Here is a 6000-nt window from a genome sequence, read left to right as displayed (position 1 = left end):
GGGCGTGTAGGAGGGGAGCAGCCTCCCAGGGCTAAACCTTGATCCTTTTGGGGTCAATGTGCCTGTGGACATGAGCCTTGCCCTCTGGCTCTTGGGCTGTGCCTCCTTTGGTGCTGGATCAACAGATTTATCCTGAGCCCCCCTCAGTGCCAAGTCTAGTCCTGCATGGGTCTGTGTGGCCCAGGGAAATTATTTTTTAATTTTTGGATCACTTTTCACCCATGACCTTAGTCCACTTGGCCCACCAGCCCATTTCCCTTGTTGGTCGCCTGGAGCAGTGGGCATTTTGTCCAGGAATTGAGTGGGAATGGCAGCAAGCAGGGATCTGTTCTGAGAAAGGCCTCTGCCCTCCAGCCTGGGTGGTGCCCAGCCTGAAGCTCCATCCCTGACTGGCTGAAACAAGCTGACCCCCAACACCCCTGCAGGCCCAGGCTGCTTCTCACTCCCACACTGCTGCTGTGCTGAGCTGGGCAGTGTGTGACATGAAGGGATAGAGGTGACCCCTGTGGAATGGTGGGTATATGCTCAAGCCAGCGTTTGACCAAGAGAGCAGCTTCCATTAGCTTTGGGAAGGCCAGGGGGATCCACCTCGGAGGTCAAGGCCTAAGGAGATCCAGGATAGTGGCCACCTGTGCAGAATAATTCTGCCACTGCACCAGGGCCCGGAGACTGCCCAAAGGCCAGACAAGGATTTCTTTTATTAATAAAAATGTAAAATTTGTGAAATATAGCATACATATAGAAGTATATGAAAACATACATAGTATTCAAAGAACCACAAAGGGGGCCGGCCCCGTGGCCTAGTGGTTAAGTGTGCATGCTGCTGGTGTCCCGGGGGTTCAGATCCCAGGCGCGTACCGACGAAGCGCTTGTCAGGCCATGCTGTGGCAGCATCCCACATAAAGTGGAGGAAGATCAGCATGGATGTTAGCTCAGGGCCAGTCTTCCTCAGCAAAAAGAGGAGGATTAGCATGGATGTTAGCTCAGGGCTGATGATCTTCACACACACACACACAAAAGAACCACAGATAAAACACATGTACACTCTACCCAGAACAAGAAATAGAATGTTTCCACAATCCCAGAAGCCCCCTGTGTGCTCAAACCTGATTGCATCCCATCCCCTCCCTGGTCCCACCCTTCTCTGTCCCCTACCCCTGCTAGAGGTAACCACTGTTCTGAATTATGTTTTTATTTATTTTCTGACCTTGGAAGTTCTGTGAACCGTGGGCAAATGGTGAGCTCATTTTTCTCACCTGTAAAATAATACTGTTATTCCCTTATTTTTAGTTTTACCATGTTTTTATCCTAAACAACACATTTTTTTTGCTTGTTCTTGAACTTCATGTAAATGGAGTCATGTTGTCTGTGTTTTTTCATATCTTTTGCTGAACATTATTTTCAAAGTTGATCCATATTAATGCTGTTATAACTCATTCATTTTTTATTAATAGACATTACTTTTAGAATAGTTTTAGATCTACAGAAAAATAGAGTAGATAGTATAGAGAGTTACAAGATACCCTGCACACAGTTCCCCCTATTATTAACATCTTACTTTAGTATGATACATTTGTTACAATTAATGAACTGATATCTATACATTATTATTAACAAAAGTCCATAGTTTATTCAAATTTCCTTAGTTTTTACCTAATGTCATTTTTCTTTTTGGTGAGAAATATTGGCTCTGAGCTAACATCTTTTGCCAATCCTCCTCTTCTTGCTGAGGAAGATTAGTCCTGAGCTAACATCTGTGCCTATCTTCCTCTATTTTGTGTATGGGACACTCCCACACATGGCTTGATGAGCAGTGCGTAGGTCTGTGCCTGGGATTCGAACCTGTGAACCCTGGGCTGCCAAAGTGGAGCATGTGAACTTAACCACTACGCCACTGGACTGGCCCCTAATGTCATTTTTCTGTTCTAGGATCCCGTCCAGGGTAGCACATTACATTTAGTTGTCCTGTCTCCTTAGGCTCCTCTTGGCTATGAAACTTTTTCAGACTTTCCTTGTTTTTGATGACCTTGACAATTTTGAGGAGGATGGGTCAGTTATTTTGTAGGATACCTTATTCATTTTCCATTGCTATATAATATTCAACTGCATGGATGTAACACTCCCATCTTATTAATTCTGCCATTGATGGACATTTCAGTTGTTTTCAGTTTTTTGTTTCAAACAGTGCTGCTATACATATTTTTTTATGTGTCCTGTGGTGTGCATAAGCACACATTTCTGTAGGGTTATACCCAGAGGTGAAATTGATGGGTGTGTAGGGTTTGTGTTGGTTCAGTTTTAGCAGATATTGCCAAACTGTTTTCCAAAGAAGTTATGCACATTCACACATACAACTGCAGTCCTTCATCCCACCTCCTCATCAGCATTTGATATTATCAAACCTTAATTTTCTCCAACACAGTGGGTTTGAGATGACATAGTGATTTTAATGTACATTTTTCTGTTTTATAACAAGATTGAACATCATTTCATGTTTAGGAACTGTTTGTGCTTCCTTTTCTGTGAATTTCCTCTTTTTGCCCATTTTTCTATTGGGTTGTTTATCTTTTTTTCTTATTGATTCACAGAAGTTTTTTATATATTTTAGATACAATTCAGAATGTGAGTTGCAAGTATCTTCTTACAGTGTGTGGCTTGCCTTTTCATTCTCTTTTGATTAACAGATCTGTTAATCTTTTGATTAGCAGATTTTGATGTAGTTGAATTTATCAATCTGTTTCTTTATGGTTGTATTTTCGAATTCTTCAGAAATCTTCCCTATCTCAAGGTCGAAAATACATTCTCCTATATTGTGTGGTGTGAGGTAGGGATCCAATTTTATTGATTTTTTTAAATTTATGTTTAAACATACTAATCCACCAGTTATTGAAAAATTACTTGCTTTTCCCACTGATCTATAATGCTGTCTGGGTCAAAAATCAGGTGTTCATAGATGAGCACCTGTGTTTCGTGCCATTGGTCAGTTTTTCTCTCCCAGCACCCATACTGCACTCTTAATTACCGTAGCTTTATAAAAGTTACTGATATTTGGAAGAGCAAGACATCTTGACCTTATTCTTTCTTTTTTTTTTTTTTATAATTTTTATTTATTTTCCCCCAAAGCCCCAGTAGGTATTTGTACATCATAGTTGCACATCCTTCTAGTTGCTGTATGTGGGACACGGCCTCAGCATGGCCGGAGAAGCGGTGCGTCAGTGTGTGCCCGGGATCCGAACCTGGGCAGCCAGCAGCGGAGTGCACACACTTAACCGCTAAGCCACGGGGCCGGCCCGACCTTATTCTTTCTTAGCAGTGTTTTGGCTGTTCTTAGCTCTTTGTGCTGCCATAAAATTGTTAGTATCAGGTGGTCTAATATATTTTTTAAGTTAGATTCACAATTTTCAAAAGGGCACATGGTGAAATTTCCCTATCCTGCCTTCTTCCAGTTCCCTCCTCAGAAGCAAGCATAGTTACTATTTTCTTGTGTATTTTTCCAGAAATAATTTGAAATTGTGTAAGTTTATGTGTATATATCACCCCCCTTTTTGTAGTTGCGTAGTTCATCAGCAGAGTTTATTTAAAAAGTAAACTCTCAGTTTTCATTGAAATCTGTTTCTTAACAAGTCATGATTTATAAATATCAAAGAGATATAAATATTAAACTGTACATTTTTAGTCCTGAATCAAAGCATTTTGAGTAGTTTCCAAGCTTACAAAATATGTTTTCTGACGTCCACTAATTCTGATGGAAAAGCAACCAATGTCAACCTCCCAACACTTCTAGCTGACTCCTGGATGTGTCCATCTCTTCCTGATGCTGGAATCATTAGAGCACAGACTGCTTTTTCAAAACAGGAACCTTTGGGTCATGCTGAAGTCACTCTCTCAGAAATAGAGCAACAGGAATAACATATTTAGTATATTCTTATAATGTTGTTATTGGTTATATTTGGGGTTGATTCTATTATCTTCTATTATCCTATTTGTTCTTTTTAGGTTTCTTTCATTTTTTCCTTCTGTTGATTTGTTAGTCTTGCCTCTGTTTCTGTCTTTTAGTGGTTACCCTAGGAATGCAACATACTTACCAGTGTATTTATGTCTGAAGCTAGCCAGTGTCTTGACGGTGCTCCTGGGTGACAGAGGCCCTCAGATCACTTAGACTGTTTAATCCCTCTCCCCATCTAGAATTTCCCTTAGCGTGAGTCTGCTGGTGAACTCTCAGTTTTTGTTTGTCTGAAAATATCTTTATTTTACCTTGATTCTTTAAATACTGTATATTTTCTCCAGGTTGCCAGTAATTTCTTTCAGCACATGAAGCTATCATTCCACTGTTTTCTGGCCTCCACTGACTATTGTGAAGTCAGCAGTGGTCTGTCGCTCCTTTAATGGTTGTGACTTTTTTTTTCCACTGCTGCTTTTAAGATTTTGTCTTTGCTTTTCTGCAGCTCACTATACTAGGTCTAGGGCTGGATTTCTTTTTATTTATCCTGTTTGGGATTTGTTGGGATTCTTGCATCTGTGCATTGCTGTCTTTTATCAGTTCTAGAAAATTGTCAGCCATTATGTCTTCAAATAAAACCCTTCTCATACTCTTGTCTTCTGAAACTATGATAAAATACATGTTTGACTTGGTCACCTTTCTCAGTTTATCTTCCAGGTGTTTTAACCTTTCTTCCATATTTTCCTGCTTTTTTTCTCCTTCTCTGCTGCATTCTGGATAGTTTCTTCTGTCTTCCACTTCGTTCATTATTTTGCTGTGTCCACTCTGATGCTACATCCATCCATCCATCAAGTTTCTCATGTTGGTGATTGTACTTTTCATTTCTAGGATTCCATTTAATTTTTATATGTGCTAGGTTCACTTTTGTAATTTCCTGCCTCCTGCAGATTTTTAAGTATGGCTGTTTTTCTTTAAACAAAGTAAGCATGGATGTTTTATGATCTATATCTTACACAGTCATGCACTGCATAGTGACATTTCTGTCAATGACAGACTGCGTATACGACGGTGGTCCCATAAGATTAGTACCATAGAGCCTAGCTGTGCAGTAGGCTGTACCATCCAAGTTTGTGTAAGTACACGCTATGATCGCACAGTGATGAAATCGCCTAACATCGCATTTCTCAGAACATACCACTTCATAAAGTGACACGTGTGGTGACTCCACATTATGTGACTCTGCTTCCCATATGTGAAGTCTGGATGGATTTGTAATGTTTAATTTTGCTGGCTCTCACTCATGGTTCCCTGTTTTCTTGTGTGGCTGGTTATCTTTTACTGTGTGCTGCTTTGAAAAATAATTGTGTGGCTCTCCCAAGACGTGAAATGAAGGTGCCTTCCTCTAGAGAGGATTTACATTTATTTCTGCCTGGTGCTTAGGGGTACTTCCGGTGACTTTACATTCACGCCTTGAGGTTTCATAGGCCACCTCTAGGATGTAGTTTGGGCTGCAGATCCTAAAGACCAGTGTTTACACTCTCTCTAGGGTGGACATGTTTTTCTAGTTCTGCTCAGCACCAAGGCAATGCTGCCTTCAGTCCTTTGAGTTTTGGGGAAGGGCAGGTTTACTTCTGGTTCGCCCTTACCCTGAGGTGTTAGCCCTTCGGGGTCACAGCTTAATGTCCTCGGAAACTTCCCACTTTTGGTGAGCCCTGGATTTTGACTGTGCCTTTTTCACTCTGTGAGCCCTCAAAACCCTGCTCATTTTCACAGCTTAGTTTATTTGGATAGGTAGATGCCACTGGGGGAAAAGTGACCTTGGATGTTCTGATGATCTCCCTTGCTTTCTCTTAGATTTTGGCCTGGAAGTTCTGTACTGTCTTGTAGTTCTTTGATGCTTCTATGAGGACTTTAAAAAATATTTATCCCAGCATTTTAACATAAAGTTTTTATTTTAGAATATTTTTAGACTTCTGGAAAAACTGAGCAGATAGTACACAGGGTTCCCATATACCCCAGACCGTTTCCCCTATTATTAATATTTTATAACAATATGGTAC

This window comes from Diceros bicornis, chromosome 35, assembly GCF_020826845.1.
Source record: "Diceros bicornis minor isolate mBicDic1 chromosome 35, mDicBic1.mat.cur, whole genome shotgun sequence".
In the NCBI taxonomy this organism is placed as follows: Eukaryota; Metazoa; Chordata; class Mammalia; order Perissodactyla; family Rhinocerotidae; genus Diceros; species Diceros bicornis.
This window is presented reverse-complemented; position numbering follows the sequence as displayed.